The following is a 17,150-nucleotide window of genomic DNA, read 5'->3' on the forward strand; positions in this document are numbered from 1 at the left end:
CAGCGGCCTTTCAGAGACCAGTCTCCCTCTTGGTCATAAAAGGAGGGAGATGGACAAGAAGCTCCCTGGCTCTCCCCCCACTGCTCAGACATTCTATGATGCTCTATGGGTGTCAAGATACAACGTGCAGGACATTCTTTCACAGCAGCTGGACCACAGCAATGCCCTATTTCTACTTCCTTCATATTCCAGGATTAGGAATAGAATTTTGAGAAAAAAAATCCTCACCAGCATGGAGTGTCTCTACCACACACACACACACACACACACACACACACACACATACACACCCCAATGTCACTGCTCAACCCCATGAAAGGCCTTCAGGGTTGACTCCAAACCAAGGACACAGCAAACTCCAGTGACAATGTCCTCACGCAGCTCCTTACAACCTGGGGCTCCTACCCCTGGGACACCACTCTGTCCTGTACAACCCCCTGCTGGAGGAGGCCAGTTTGTGGCCGAGACACCCACAGCCAGGCGGGCATGTTTGCCGTCCAAGACAGTTCATGGGCAAACCACTTCCACCTGGCACATGTTGATCAAGGGATCAGAAGGCCCAGAAGACACGAGTCCCTGTGGCAGCCCTTCACTTCCTAGCCCCGCGAGGTCCTCATGCACAATGGGGAAGGGGGGGACAGTTCTGAGGGGCTGGGTGAGGCTCAACCATGGTAGCAAATGTCACCATTGCAGAGTCACGAAACTTATCCGCACAATGTTCTGAACTGGCCTCTCAGGAGAGGTGGAGAGGCCCTATCCTCGATGTCCCTTAACTAGGCATTGTGGGCTGCAGAGCTGGGGAGGGTGACAAGGAGGCCTGGCCCAGCCGTGCTGTGATGTCCATCATGGGGGACCAGCAGTTTGCTCTGTCTCTGATTTATTATTTTTTTCCTTCTTGCTGCTGCTGCTGTTAAGTCGCTTCAGTCGTGTCCGACTCTGTGCAACCCCATAGACGGCAGCCCACCAGGCTTCCCCATCCCTGGGATTCTCCAGGCAAGAACACGGGAGTGGGTTGCCATTTCCTTCTCCAATGCATGAAAGTGAAAAGTGAAAGTTCACTTTTTCCTTCTTGGTGACCCCCAAACAGAAACAGATGAGAGACTATGAAAAATGCCGTGAAGTGATCAGAAAAGCCAAGGAGATGCAGAGCAACTCTGAGAGGGATGTTCTCTGGTTATAGAAAGACGAGCTTTCTCTAACGGAGGCCCGTGCCCTTGTCTGCCAGTTCTGGACAGAACATGATTGAAACAGGCTGGGTGGCCACTCCTCCAGAAGGCCCCTGAACTGCCAGAGGGAGGAAGCATTTGGAAAAGATGCCTGTCAGCTCTTTCTGCTTCTTCCTGGCCCACCTCCCTCCCACTTGGGCTGTGTGGGCTGGGCAAACAGCACCAGGGGTGGCACAGCTCTGAGCTAGACAAACTCCTGAAAGGGCAGGGAGCCTCCTCTGGGCCATTTTTCAGACTTTAATTCCACTGAGTGAAACTTCAAAAGGCTTTCCACTTGCTCAGTCCAAATTCCCTCTTTGCCTTGGGCAAACACCGCCCTCTAAGGAGAAGGGCCAGCTGATCATCTGGAGGCCTGCTGTAGATGCCAGCATTGGGCTGGGCGCTTCTGCTGCACAGAAGCAGCAACACCCATGGGATGGCTTCCTTACCGACTGGTGAAACCCAGAAGGAGTTGAACGACAGGGCCCAAAGCTTCCCGAGGCAGTGGGCCGTTGTGGCCACACACCCAGCTGTGAGTCTAGGCTGTGCCATAAAGAAGCTGGCGGCTGTGACCTCCCTGAACCCTGCGTCCTGACCTGAAGGAGGACAAATTCTAAGAACGTCTCCCACGGCACCATATTGAGGATAAACAAGGCAGGGACTAACCCATCCCCAGCCCCAGGCCCTCAGCAGTGTTAGCTGATAATCCCCAGTCCAGAATGCTGAGGCCAGCATGCCCCTGATGCTCTTGAATTTCAGCTGAGAGCAGACCCCGGGGATGCCTGTCCTTGGAGAGCTTCCCTGGGTCCTCCCCACTCTGTTCCCCAGGCATCCTTTCTCTCTCTACAGCTGTTTCTAACTCAGTCTGAACTGTTCTTGCTTTGGACCCCAGGAGTGGAAGACAAGGTCAAGAGGGAGGCATCTTGCTCAGTGACCATCCTGAGGGTCTCTCTTCTATGCACAGATGAGTAGGCATAGAAGGTCAGGAGCAAAATTCTGGGGAGGAGGGGAAGCAGGAAAGCCCAGGATGTCCTCTCCCTTTGCTTCCTCCCAGGGGCACAGAGGCCACACCCAAGTCCCTCTTGTGCCCCACGGGGTGGTGGCCTTGCCCACCAGGGCCTCCTCTGTTCCAGCTCCATGGAAACCTGGGAGCGCTTCTCCATATTGGTCCCCAGACCTGCCAGCCTAGGCCCTGGGCCTCTGCGGCGGAGGAGACCAGGGTGAAGGGAACCTCATGCCCTGTCCGGGTTCGGCAGCCAGGCTCCCGGAGAGTCTGGGAGAGAGTTTGGCCCCAGGCCCTCTTGAGAGAGTTTTCTTTTATATTTATTAACCCACTTTCTCTCCTGGCCCTTCGGAGCAAGGAGGAAACCTCAGCCAAGGCTATTAATAGGCTGAAGCCGTCCCTGGGGAGGACAATGAGCTCAGACCCACAGCACAGGTGCCAAGCATAATGAAGGTTCCTGAGCTGCCTAAATATAGTCTGCGGCCGCGTTGGGGTGCTGAGCACGGCCTGCCTGTGGCCGCCCAGCCCCGCTCCCTGCTGCCACCTGAGCCAGACCAGGCCCTGCCGAGGAAGGACCTGCCGTCACCCACACATCCACCCCGGGTCAGACCTGGTGGGAGCAGCTGGGGAAGTAGGGAGGGGTCGGCAAAATGACAAGCAGTATAAATGACGCCTGTAAACAGAGAGTTTAATGAAAAAGGCAGTGAGGGAATTTATGGGCAACCCAAGGATCATTAAAATTATTTATCTACTTACCTCCCTTGCTGGCTGATCAGTCTATTAATTATCATACATGCGCTGATTTGCATTTCAGTGAGAGGGCGGGGTGAGGCCAGGTGAAAAACACAGAGGGGCCCAGGAGCCAAGTGGTGGGGACAGGTGTGGACCCTCCTCTCTGCTGACCATGGCTCCCCGACTGATACCCCTCCAGGCCACATTGCGACACGGCTGTGCCCCGCCCCCCCGCCCCAGCCCCACCCCTGGGCCTCTGAGATGCCCTGGGTCTGAGGACCAGGTCAGTGGAGCAGAATTTGTGCTGGAAGGGGGCACGCACCTGTTTGCAGACGGGCAGCTCCCAGGACAGGGTCCCAGCCGGAGGGGCCTGCAGACCGGCTCGAGGGAAACGTGTGTGGAGTCTTCCTCAGGCAGCTCTGACTTAGCGCTGGGTTGAAAAGAGAAAACATGAGAACAAAACCATTTCCATCTCTGAATATCTGAAGTGCATCAGACACACGCTCTCCCGCGCTCTTGATTAAAAATATCACAGGACAGAGTGTCATGGGAACCGCATCCTTTGAACACTGCGACTGGAAAACATTAGGCTGGGGGGAGTTATAATGAGGCGTCCCCGCTTACCCCTTCACAATGGCAGCCACTCCCAGCTCTGCTCCCCTGCAGTGAGACTCGGACCGGTCCCTGGGATGCCAGGGGATGGGCCAGCAGGCCAAGGGGTCCAGCTGGCCGTGGCCAGACTGATGCTGGGAGGGTCTGTGTCACCCATTCCCAACTCGGGCCCCAACTCTTCACTCAAGTCAACAGAGTCAGGTTGGGGGGTAAATCATCAGCATCACCCCATTACCACTGCGGTTCCCCAGCACCAGCTTAGATTCCGGGGGGTAGGGGCTGACCAGGGACTCTGCCTGGGGCTGACCTTGCAGTTCATGTACACACTGAAACTCTTTCATCAAAGCCTGTGGCACTCACCACAACCAGCAGCGGAAGCCAATGCCTTAAAACAAATCTCCTTTCCTCCTTCCTTCCTTCCTTTCTTTCCTTCCTTCCTTTCTTCCATCTTTCTTCCTTTCTTTCTATCTCTACATGAGATCTATCCTCCTCCTATAGCTACAGGATGTATCTTGGCCTAGCTGTAGATAGATACACACACGCATGTGTAGGTAGATACCTACACAGATGCATACATAGATAGTATTGATTCCATTTCTCTGGAGAACCTTGTCTGGTTCAGGGCCTCTAGCTTGCACGTACTCCAAGAGATCGACCCTATCCACTAACAGCACCAGAAATGCCACTGTCCCACCCCCTGCTCCGCCCAGCACGCAGTCCCCACTCCCAGGGAAGGAGCTGTGCCTCAGCAATGGTACTAAAGCAGGAGGGAGGAGGAGGCAGCGAGGACCTAGTGGTCTGCTTGAGAACGAGCCGGGAATGACCTGGACCTCCAGAGTCTCCAATGTGACGCCCCAGCCCCCTCTTCTATCAGGGCCTCAAAACCCACCCCTGCCATCAGAGCCAGGCTCCCTGCATTTGCAGGACAGTCGTCTCCAGGCCCCCTCCCCTGTGCCCCCACCCCGCTGCCCCCTCTTCCCCTGCCTGCCGATGGCTTCTCAATTCTGATGATGTATCAATAACTGCAAAGCAAAATACCACAGTTAGCAGCGCTACTGTACTGTAACTAATCGCTTTTGGAATCAATTCTCAGGGTTGAGTGTGTGCAGCGAGGTGGGGCTGAGTCCCCGAGGCTGCTGCAGCCCCCAGGAATTAGGCACACCAGGAAAAGTTCCAAGAGACAAAGAAGGCGGGTGGGAAAGGAAGCGAGGAAGGAGACCAAGAAGAGAGCAGATTTTTTAAAAGACTAATACAGAGAACGAGGGGCAGCAAGTTGTGTCCCGACTCAAGGCCGGGCAAGGACACAGAGGGTGGCAGGACCTTTTCTGGGATGGGGACACCCCTGACCCCCCAGTCTCAAGCAGCCTGCAAGTCTTGGACCTGGAAGCTCCTCCAAGCGTATGTGGACCTCAGGGCTCTCTGGGGCTCACATACTTAAAAGATTGTGTTGGCTTAATAAACTGTGTTGCTGCCGCTGCCAGGTCATTCTCGGGCAAACACAGGAGAGGACTGGGGGAGAGCTCAGTGGCCACTCCCGCCTACCCAGGAAGGGGAGAGGGGACAGGAGTTCAGTACAGAGGCCTAGGCAGGGCAGTGCCTCTGATCATAAAGACTCTTGGAGCCTTCCTCCTGCTGTAATGCATGAACCCCTCCAGAGATCCTAGAGGAAAACTGAGGCACAGAACCCTCAAACACCCCCTCGCCCCTGCCAAGGTGCAGATTGGAGGCCCAGGGAACATGGAGCCTGGCTTGTGAGGGCCGCACTGTCCTCACTCTTGCTACAGAGGCCTCTGGGAGGCTTGGTTTCCCCACCTGCTATGTGGACTCCTTAATAACTGCCCTCTTGCACAGCCCTGACCCCGCTTGCTCCAAGCAGGATCATCAAAGGAGGTGGGACAGGCGGGGCCACACCACAGGGGCTAGTTTAGGAAAGTGCCAGAGACGGGACAGGGGCCCCTGTGTGCCTTCCAAGCATGAAAGCCAGGACGAAGTGTTAGTGGGTCCAGTGCCCTGGGGTCCAGGCATTACCCACTTGTTCTTTAGCCACTCCACCCTGCTCTTGTTTACCTCACTGCTTCCCATGCCAGATCACCCAAATCCCCAGGACAGAGCCCCAGGGATTCAGCCCAGAGCTGGGCTGTCTAGGGGTGGAAAGGGCAGAGAGCCCCAGGCAGGTAGATAAGTGGGGGCAGGGGGAGGGGCTGATGGAAAAATGGAAAAGGTCCAGTGGCACCTTCAGGGCAGAGAAGGAGGGCATGGCATCCAGTCTCTTTCTGCAGAGAAAGTGCCAAGGCCAGGCCTGAGATCGGCTATTTGCTTCACTTGCCCAGAGACTGCTTCCATCGGTGATCCCTGGGGGCCCCTGTGGCTTCAGCATCTCTCCCAGAGAAGAGCAGGAGGCTTGAGACCACCACACGCCCCCTAGACCAGGTGACACCCCTGCCAATTCTCCCACCTCCTCTGGAAGCCACCCTGCGGCCAAAGGCAAACATCTCCAGACCTCTGTTCACCCTTCCCTGCATCTCCATCCCTCTCCTGGGATTGCTTTGAGGGTCCCAGGATCTGTGGTCCAGACTGGCAGGGCCTGAGGGCTCAGCAAACAGACAACTTAGAGCGCAGGGAGGGGTCAGGGCCCTACACAGGCTGTTGGCATTTTGGCCAGGGAGCTCAAGGGTCGTGATCACTCCTGAGGTGGGGTGCAGGCCCTGGGGGCCTAACAGGGAGTCGAGACATTTGCGAATGGTTTTCTTAATTTTTTAAAAACAAGTAGAACCATTTCAGATCTTGCCCTAAATCTTTCCAGGGAACAGACTGCTTTCCCAAGTGGGAGAGTAGAGGATGGAGTAACCCACAGTTCCCCAGGAGTAGGCAGAGTCCCAGGTCTGCTGGTAAACAGAGGAAAAGTGAAGTTGCTCAGTCGTGTCCAACTCTTTGCAACCCCATGGACTGTAGCCTACTAAGCTCCTCCATCCATGGGATTTTCCAGGCAAGAATACTGGAGTGGGTTTCCATTTCCTTCTCCAGGAGATCTTTCCAACCCAGGGTTTGAACCCGGGTTTCCCACATTGTAGGCAGACGTTTTACCGTCTGAGCCACCAAGGAAGTCTCAGACAGAGGAAAGGTGTGCAAGAATCAGGGGATTTAGAGTAAAGCAAGCTGCCACTTCTCAGCTCTCGTGTGGACAAAAGTAGACATGCTTGGCAATCTCAGTGAGGATAGACAAGACAGCTGGTGGAGCACGGGCGGGTGCAGACAGTTGGAGAGCTGTGGGCAGGATCTGGAACATTCTAAGACCAGCCACTCACAACCAGGTATCATCTCCAGGGCCAGAGGAGATGAGCCCAGAGAAATCTGTTGCAACAGCAATACCATTGCTGTTGGTTCTGGACAACCAGAGCGTTCGTCAAGGACAGAGTAGGTGAAGACAAAGCCGTAGATTCCTAAGACAGATTTCTCCACAACAGACAAAAGGAACGGATCAGAAATGCACAAAGGAGCTGCAAAAACACAAAACGGAAAGAAACAAGTTGCAGAAAGAGGTCACGTATGTGCACTTTAAGAAGTGGGAGAACTATGGTCTGTTGGTTGTTCGTGGTTATATGTGTGCAAGTGTGTTTTCAAGGGACAAAATGATAGACACCAAGTTGATGCTCAGAGCTGCCTCTGGGTGTCGGGTAGGGGGGGTGCTTGAGGCCCGGGGTGCAGAGGGGACTTGTCCACCATCTCTAAAGCTTTTTTTTTTTAAACAACGCACTATAACTAAATGTTAATCATTGTTAATTGCAGTAGAGAAACATAGATATTTATTATATTTTACCTTAATTGTCGTTAAGTCTCCAAAAATTTTCTGAGATAAGCATGGTTAGATTAGAAGCCCCTTGAGGAAGAGAGAGATCCGGATGACACGTGTATAGTCACTCAGCAGTAGCAGAGTGTTTTACACCCTCAGTGGCTCAGCAGAAATCTGTGGCCCAGGTGGATGAACAGATGAATGACATACGTGACAGTAACTTCAGAAGAGTCAGATCTGCCCTTTCCGCTCTCCCTCCACTTAAAGGACAATAAACTAGTCTAGAACTGTCTCTTCTACTATCCACTGAGATTTTCTTTAGAAACCACCAGCCTAAGCAGAAACTGTTGCATTCCAAATGAGGGTCCTGGCTGTGGGGACGATCAGTCTCCAGATGTTCTGGAGACTAGACCCTCTGTGTTTCCAAGAACTCAGGTTCTCACATTTTTCTCCCCCCTAAAATGCAAGGGGAGGACACAGAGCCTGGGGGACCCAGCGACTGTCCTCTGAGCAGAGTTTCCCCACAGTGGGACGAGCACCACAAGACCCCAACTGCTCAGAGGGCTTCTTCGCTCCCTGGCAAGCAAAGATCTTCACGCAGACAAGGAACCCAGAGCCACACAAGAGGGGTCAGCAGGGTGGCTGTTCTATTACGAGGGGCCAAGTCCTGGGAGCTTTCTGGCAGGTCTGCTCCACAGGCAGAAATCCATCCAGGGCAATTTACCCTGAGAACTGCCATCCTTTATCCACTGGGCTGCACAGGCACACTTGTCTGGGTCCTCCAGTGTGGACCGGGCTTTGAGTGTGCCACGGTGGGCAGACATGCCCCCGGCTCTGGCTCTGATCTTATACATGGTTCCACTTTCTGTGTTACAAGGTAATAAAAGCTGCATGATCAAATTCCAGGTCATTACTCAAGGAAAGGGACCCCTCTGTGGTCGCCAGCCACAGTTTCAAACCAATTAAAATAAGCCCAGCGTTTCTGTGGGCTGCCGCCGTGCCCACCGCCCCAGAGGTCTCAGAGGGCCCATGCCTGCCATGAGCAAGATGCACGAAATGTTAATGGAGACGCTTAAATGCCATGTCGAGGGGATTCTGGTAAATAAGGCCACATGGAAAAGGCTGGGGGAGAAGTCTCCTGAGCTAACCCTGGAGGAAACTTCAATAAAAACGAGATTGGATTGAAAACAATTCACTCTGTCGGCTGGCAGAGCTGGGAGGGGTCTTCAGGGGAGGAAAGCTATTTTATTTCCCATTAGTTCCCCTTTGCACCTTATGTGCCCCCTGCTGCCAACACCAGAATCTGCCAGGGTGACGGCACCCACTGAGTTGGCTGGGAGAATCGGAATCGGGCTGTCATTTGCCAGCGCGGGCGCAGACAAACAGGCAGTAGCTTAGTGCAGGTGGAGACCGGAGGGCCTGGAACAGAGCTGCGAGGGCGGGGGCGTCTTGGGGCTGAGGAGGTGGAAGGGTTTTGCTGAGGACTCGGTTGTGGGGAGCGTGGGGCAGGCACACGGTCTGGCAGCTGCTCTGAGTTCTGTTGGGTCCTGTTTCAGGTAGATCAGATGTCACCTACGAGACAAACGAGTAAGGTTCCAGAGAACACTGCCCCGCATCTGGGTCAGCAGGTAGATGGGGCCTGGTGAGCTGTCCAGGTGGACACTGTTCAGTGTAATGTCCACTGTTCAGTGGACAGTCAGCATAAACTCAGGGTCAGCCCCGAGTTGGGGGGTGGGCAACCCCACTGGGCTGAAACTTTGACTGTTGCCCTTGCTCCCAGCCAAGACTGTCTCTGGCTCAGAGTTCTGCCTGAGGCAATTGAAGGACCCCCCAAAACAAAAAAATAAAAAGAAGTCACCAGGCCCAAACAGACACTCGAGGAATCTGGGCTAGGTGAGCTGGGCAAAGCAGCCTGGCGCCCTTCCTCACTCAGCCCCCACCCCCAAGGCCACCAGAGCCTCCCCTGCACGCCTGCTTCTGTCAGTCACATTTTACAACTGGAGTAAAAAGCCTTGTCCCAGCTAGGGCTGCAGATTTAGCAAGTTAAATTACTGGGGCGGTGGGGGAGGGGGGGTGGAATTAACCCCTAAGTCGGGTCGACTCTTGCGATCCTATGGACAATAGCTCGACAGGCTCCTCTGTCCATGGGATTCTCCAGGCAAGGATACTGGAGTGGGTTGCCATTTCCTTCTCCATAAATTACTGGATGACTAGTTAAATTTTAACTTTCAGGTAAACAATAAATAATGTGTTTGGCTTTTTTGAGTATAAGTATGTATCATGCAATATTTGGGACACACTCATACTACCAATTATTCATTGTTTATCTGAAGTTAGAATTTAACCAGGTGCACTGTAGTTTTACCTGGCAATCCTAGCTTCCAGCTGTCTGACTGCCCAGCCTAAATACACAAACATACACACACACTCACGTACATATACACACAAGCATGCACACACAGGCACACCCTTCAAAGAAAAGAAACGAGCTAACACTTTACAAGAAGCAAACCGCCTGCCTGGTGTTTCCCCTCTGTTTGCTCCTGAGCCCTCCTCCCATTCCCCACCCCCCAACAGCTGCCCCATAACTCAGACAAAGAGGCCGGGACACTGGGATTGTCACTTGTCCAAGGCCGCACGGTCAGCATGCAGCCTGGCTGAAATTGCAGACCCAGGTCATTCGCATTCCAAAGTCTGCGCTCTTTCCACAAAACCAGACCCAATGCATCAAACTTTAGATGTTTATCTCCAAACAAAACGGCCATAAGGAAGTTGCTATTGATTCTGCAGTCAAGTCAATGCACAGTATTTGAGGCCTTGGCTCAGCTCACGCCAAACTCGGAACAAAGATGCCATTACAATCCAGGGAGGCCCCTGCTGGGGAGCTCACTCAGGACAGGGGTGTCAGTGAGCACACATGACTTCCATTCAGAGGGCTGGTGGTTTGGGTCCACCTGGAGAACTCCACTGTCAATCAAGGTTGGAGCAAATATGGAAAGCGACACTGGTGTGTGTGGAAGGGCATTCTAGGAAAGAGAATCTCTCCGCTGGAACCAAAAAGGGGACAAAATTTGTGCCTTCTTGGGTTGAAAAGATAGACCTGAGATTGTTTGCAAATTGGCAAGGTGTCCCTGGGCCCTCAACTTCTCCTTATCAACTAGTTGCTTCCCGGATAACCACTACATTGTTTAGAACCTTGCTATGTGGTTAGAATTGCAATCTTTAATTAAAAAAAATAATCACAATCTTTGATGAGGCCAAGGTGAGTCATGGGTGGCATTCTTGTCATCCATCTGGGCCACTGTATTGGCAGGGAAAGAGATTGGAAGTGACTGACAAGTCTTACCCTTTACATCAGCAAGACAGTTACCACACCACACGCTAACTCCCAAGTCTTAAGCACTTGGTTTCATAATGACTTTTCTGAGGATGAAAGTTAAGCTTTACCACTTTGTTGTATCTAGAAATAACTGCCCCCCAACCCCCATCCTCCTTTGAAAACAGTCACTTCATGGATTGGAAAAACCTCCAGCACATTGTTAGTAAATCTTCCTCCTGTGAACTGTCTGCCTGCTGTCAGCAAGTTTTATGAGAGACAGAAGCTCCTGAGAGTTGTCAGCTGGGCTCTTGCAAGGACTAATTTTTGTCGTGAGTGAAATAAAAGTATTCTGGACCTAAAGATCGGGATGGTTCAGGTGTTATTTGCTAACCCAGTGGCCAAGAAGAAAAACAGCATGGGGTTGAGGAGGCCACAAGGAAGAGGAGGAGACCATCATGGATCATCCAAAACTCTAACCCAGAGGACACCACCAATCACATGTTAAAAACCAGAAAACAAAACTGCAAGGCCAAACGAGCTGGGGAGGTCTGCTTCATGAAAAGTACAGCCGACGCCTCCAGCTCTTGCTTCCACAGCCAGCGCCACCGCACCTCCCATCTTCCTTTCTCAATAGTGCAGTCAAGAGGCCGTCAAAGTACTAACATCGTGATGTTTTCATTATTTGCCTGATGGGGTTTTGTTGGAAAATTGTGTGCCTAGTGTTGCGTCTTGAGACTTTCTTTGTAAGGAAGGAAGATGTGGGGAGGTGGGGGGAGGAAGCTGATGCTGGATTGCTGGATTTCGGCTCTTCCGGAGACAGCCCCCTGCAAGGAGCTGGTTTAATTATAGGCAGGTGGTTGTTTTTTTTACATGACCTACTTCCCAGATGGTTTTCCCCGTGTTTCTTTAATGCCACGAAGTTTTGACGTATTGGAGCCGGGAAGGAAGAGCAGTCAGACCTGCATCACCCAAAAAAGGAGGGAACCTGGGGGCTTGATGGTGGGCCTCAGAAGAAAGGAAGAGACGAAACAGGTAAGAGGCTGGGAGTGAGAGAGGTGGGAGAGGGAGAGAGAGCAGGGAGGCTCTTGCTGGCCACTTGGGAGATACTCGGTGACCTCCCTGTACAAATCCCCTGGCTGGCCCAAGCAGCCATTACCCAGGAGGCCTCAGCCCATTTTCCGGGTGCAAAGCTGAAGATCAGCTCACTGGAAGGCCCTGGGCAAATTGCTGCTGAGGGCACCCTGGGCTGGCTAGTATGTCCTGTGGTGCTGGACCACGTGGGTGGCCTGTGGCTCCTGAGATGTGGACACCTTTCCAGAAGGCTGTGGTGGGTTTGCTGTCTGACAGCTATGACTGTGGCCTCTGGGGGGAGAGGGCTGGGAATCACTCCCCACGGAGTCTCTCTTGGTGCTGACTGTGACCCCAAGCCCCAGGACAAGAAGGTTCTGCAGACAGCCTACCACCAGGGCCAGCAGCAGACTCAGGGCCCCTAGTGCCCTGGCTGTCCAGCAGGACCCCAGATCTTCCTGCTTGGAGAACAGATTTGACGATGCTCGTTCCATCATTCTCCTGCCTTGAGGCAGGGACCCTCTTTGACCGTCCTCATCAAGAGAATTGGTACAATTTTTAAACGTGTCCTGGTAAGGCGTTCCCCATGCTCTCTCTCCCTTGGCAAACCAACCCCACTGCCAGAGAAAATCCTTCCTCTGATGTATCCCAGATCCTGTGCGAGGAGCCCTGAGAGCACTCCCCACCTCCTTCCCTGGGTGCGTTTGGAGAACAGCTGCTTGCTGCCCGCCGCTGAGCTGCCAATAGAGCCTTCAACACAGAAACACTGCGCCTCACAGCTGTGAGCTCTGCCTGCCTGCTCTGTGCATATCTGTCTTTCCCCCTAAAATCCTGGAGCAGGATTGCTACTGTTTGCAGCAGGCATGGCTCTGAGGAGCCGCCCTACTTCTCTGTGTCACAGCCTGGCTCTCGCCGGCGCTAATAGGTAAGCAGGAAATGGATTCCTCATGCCCCTGGGGAGCCACCTTCTTGGCACATTCAGAGAGTTTGGCACGTTCTGCCAGGAGCCTCCATTACAGCAGCTTCAGGTCCTAGAGGTAACGGGAGGCACTGGGGGAGGCCACCACAGATGCACTGGGGTCCCTGGAGAGGAAGCCTCCACACGCCACCACTGCTGATACCCACATGCCATGAAACGCCACGCATCAATTTGATTCATGGCCTTTGTGTTTCAGATTCAGACGGGCTGAAAAAGACAGCTGGGCTTAAAACCTATTGTGCTCAAATGAGGAGTTGGAGCTCAGGGCACAGAGGGACCCTGTCATCTTCTAAAGGTGGATCCTCACCTACAAAGATCCGGGGACCCCGGGGACCCACCTGTGTCCTCCTTGTATAAAATGCCAACTCCGCAACACCAGGGAAGGAAACCAAACACATGGCCAAGGCACTCTCTTGCTATTGCAGCAGGTCTTGGGGAGGCAACAGCCGCTGAGCTCGGGGCCCCTGTCTCCTCTGGACCTTGCCCCGACACACCTACTCAGCTGAGCTGGGACACAAAGCGACTTTAAGTCATGGCAAAGAAACCTCCAGGTCTAGGTTTTCCATGAAGAGCAGGTGAATTAGTTCTCATCAGAAATGTATCGTGGCCCCTGGGCTCATGGAGAAGACACATCAGACAGAGGGAGAGAGAGACAGAGATGAGAAGGAAAAACAGGGATGAGTGTTTACCAGGCACAGGGAGACTGAGAAATGGAGACTAGAGGATGCCAAAAGGCTTTAGGAATCTGCATTCTAATGCAGGAGCTAGCACGCACCTTTGTGATCTGCTCTCAAATCTGCATGCATGTCTATTATTAACTTTAAAAATGCAAGAGTTGACACAGAACAATGTTGGGGTAAGGAAAAAAGAGGTGGGTGCAAGTAGAGAGATACAAGGGCATATGCTGTCAGGGTGGGATTCATGATGTGTCTCAGAAGGAGTGATAAATATGGGGGGCGGGAGTAGAGAGAGCACTCCAACCAAGAAAGAGAGCAAGAGCAGTTCTACAGAGCGCCTGCCGTGGAACTAAGGCCAGCAGGTTATGGTCTCACTGAGACGGTAACACTGAAGGGCTGGCAGAACATGCCAAGCCACTCAATGAGTTGGCCCAGGCAGTGTGCCCAGGCACAGTTCCCAGCACAGAGCCTGGCACCTAGCAAGCTCTTAATAAAAGTTAGTTTGCTTCCCCATGTGGAGCAGACCCAACCAGGGGTAGTGGAGCGGAGGGAAGAGCTAAGGACCTGGCTCCTAAATGAAACTTGTTTTCCTGGGAATGATGAAACCCATGTCACATAGGGTCCAAAGGCAACAGCAGGTGAACGAGATGCCCAAGGGTTGGGATGGAAAGGGAAGGAGCCCAGATAGCCAGTCACCAAGATGAACATTCCTAAGCAGGTTCACCGGTCTCAAAGCCCCAAGTGCACCTGTGAAGCCCCAACTACACCACGCATCTGGAGAGAGAATACCCAGGGTTGTCTCTGGGTCCACAGAGGGGGTCTGGGATGCTTCGTAAGTTAATGCACAGTGCTGTGATTCCAAAGTTCTGTGCTTGGAAGACTGCTTCCCAGCTCTAGCAATTGCAAAGCACTCAGGGAAGGATATGAGATTGGCTGGCACGGGGTGTGGACAATCGGCCCCATGCTTACTTGTCACAGCCATTAGTTTGAAAGTAAGAAACACAGTGGATGTGGAGCTTGGGCAAAGCTGCCAGGCACCCTAAACCATAGTGCTGTAGATGCCAAACAGGGACTCCTACCATTCTGATCCCATTGTCATTGGGATTGGAAAGAAAGTGTGTAAAAGACACAGAGAATTGGTGTGTAACTATATAAGATCTGCTGTTCTTGTCCATGATATCCAGATCTTGGTAAGAGAAACTCTGGGCCAGGACTTCACGCAGAGGCTCCAGGGGCATGGAGAGTTGGTTCCAGGAGCCCTCATCTCTTACTACTGGTGTTAAGTCATTGTTGCAGCACAGACAAGGGACAGTCCCTCTCCCACCATCCCTGTAGACCACAGGGAAGCCTGCCCTGGGATGGAGAATGGAAACTGGTTACTAGGCATGAACCGTATCAGGAATTGAGGTTTTAAGCCCCTTTCCTAGTCCAGCAGGTTGGGTGGTAGTGAGGGCAGTGCATTTAGCCAAGAAAAGGTGCTGCACTGGCGGCCGCAAAGCCACCAACAGACGCTGGTACCCTGTGGCTGCACCTGCCTGCCCGCCTGGACCCCGCTCCAAGCCCCCCTGTCCTGGGCGCTCACACCTCATTGTCTTCTTGCTCTCAATGCTGCCAGGATTGCAGAGGAGGCAGTGCCACAACTCAGCGCTCTTCCACCCCAGCCAGAGACGACTGCTTGCTGAGAGCTGGTGAGAGCGGCGTGTACTGCCCATGGCCGGTGGTGCGTGGAGCGATCCACCAACATGAGCCCAAGCCAGGGTTCATTAGTGCACAGATGCACACAGCGAAGGGAGACCAATTGTTTGCACCTTGTGCTGTCAAGCTGGCGGGGCAGGATGAGAACTCAGGATCTTGCATTTCTAGGCTATCTGCAAATCTTCAGGTGGCCACTTCCAAAAGTAACGGAATCACTCAAGTGCCTCTGTGGGAGCTGCGAAGAGGAAGCCCACTTCTTGCTGAGCCCCTCACGGGGGGAGAGGGGATGCCGCCTGCTTCGGTGACAATAGCTGGCCCCTCTGTGGCATCCTTCTGCCTGCCACACCATCTAAGCATGCGGGTCAGGTCTGGGGACTGATGGGTAGGGGGGCATTCCTGTCCCCTCTCTGGACATCCTTTCAGGGGGCTCAGAGTCGCTGGCTGTGGGGGTTTGGTGGCTGTCATGCCCAGGAGGGAGCACAGAGAAGCAATTCTGCCATGAGCTGGTGGTGGCTCTGGACAGGCTGCCTTTGGTGGAGGAGCAGAGTGATGGCCTTCAGCTTTCAGGGAATGTGCTGCTCTCCAGGGGGCACCCAGGGGCACAAGGAAACCTCAGAGGGGAACTCCATTTCTGAGAGTTGGTGAGGAGGCGCAGCCAGTACCAGGCACTCCCCTTGGCACCTCCCCCCTCCATCTTGAGAGAAAGGCCTGTGGCTCACCTGCCACCTTCTGGGGGCAGCCCCTCTGGTGGTGGGCAGATAGTTGATGCTACAGGTATCTGGCCCATGTCCCCAGCACTGTTCCCTGAAAGCCTCCCCCAGCCTAGAGTTCAGAGGATCTGGTTCCTGGGTGGGGGGAGAGAGGCCCTTGGAGAGGGTGGGGAGGGGTGTGGAGAGGGGAGCGCAGGCAGCCTGCCTGCCTAGCTCTAAGGCAGCACCTGGCAGAGTGGGCCGGCACCTGTAGGAGGCAGACGCTCATTCATCACCCTCGTAGCCCAGCCCTGGCTCCTCTGCCTCTGGGCGGGGAGACAGGAGAGGGAAGGGGTGGACAGCTCTGAAATGCTGCCCTCAGGCCAGGGCAGGGTCATGGTCCCAGGGACTGTCCTCTGTGTGTGTGCAGAGGACAAGCCCTATAATGAAGGCTCCGGGCACGGTAGGACACGCAGCTGACATGTTTAGCACCCCGGGCACAACAGCTCTTTGTAGACAACAATGAAGCCTTTCAGGAATGCCAAGTCCTGAGCTGATCCCCACCCCAGGCAATGGGCAATGGCACTTCTGCTCATTCCTGTTGTGCGAGCCCAGCCAGGGCAGGAGCAGGCAGGAGACACTGAACAAGGACTAGCCATAGGTGAGCTGCTCGCCCCTGGTCCTCCCCAGGGGAGACAGAGTAGTGGGCTCATCTCTGGGAGCCCCACAGGAGGGGCTGGGCAGCCTGTTGGGTTGGGCTTTCCTGGGCCCATCTGCAGTAGGAATGTGGAGAACAGCTTGAGCCATCTCATTAAGAGATACAGCTTTAACTTCAGAGGGACTTGTCAGTGAGCCCAGTAAGATTTCAGAGAACTTACTTATCCCTAAATGGCAACTGCCCAGTCACTTACATTTCCCCCAACAGAACGGCCCCTTGACCTCAGTCCTTCACTCATGATTGTGATGGGGGCAGAAGGAGCTCCTTAGAAAGGTCAGTCAAGACCAACCCCTTCTCAGGATGTGAACATCTGCAGTCCCTCTAACATGAAATAAAATTTAAACATAAATGAAAAGAACAACAGAAATGTAAGTACAGCTGCAGAGGCACCTTCTTTGCCTCCCTGCTCTGAGCTCCAACCTCTTGGATATTTATTGTTCATTCTCCCCTAAATCATTCCTGACGGCTGGACTGCTTGCACTCCATCACGGGGAGAGGCTGTGCGGAGCTGCAGTTCCGTTTAGCTTGCAGAAAAAGGAGCCTCCTAGGAAAAACCCACCCGGGAGCTGTCCGGTTCTGAACTCCGGCGTGATGGACGATTATGGACCATCTGCACTTTCAGAGGGGGATAGATTTATGAGCGGGAGAGACAGCTAGAAGAGT

The 17,150-nt window shown here is 53.5% G+C and overlaps 1 long non-coding RNA gene across 1 annotated transcript; it reads left to right on the top strand.

Moving 5' to 3' along the window:
- Window positions 1-11,547: 11,547 nt before the first annotated feature.
- On the top strand, window positions 11,548-13,792 carry LOC129651137 (uncharacterized). Its single transcript, XR_008714026.1, has 3 exons — window positions 11,548-11,693; window positions 12,382-12,654; window positions 12,905-13,792. It is a non-coding gene; the product is annotated as an uncharacterized LOC129651137 (long non-coding RNA).
- Window positions 13,793-17,150: the final 3,358 nt, after the last annotated feature.

This window comes from Bubalus kerabau, chromosome 4 (genome assembly GCF_029407905.1).
Source record: "Bubalus kerabau isolate K-KA32 ecotype Philippines breed swamp buffalo chromosome 4, PCC_UOA_SB_1v2, whole genome shotgun sequence".
In the NCBI taxonomy this organism is placed as follows: domain Eukaryota; kingdom Metazoa; phylum Chordata; class Mammalia; order Artiodactyla; family Bovidae; genus Bubalus; species Bubalus kerabau.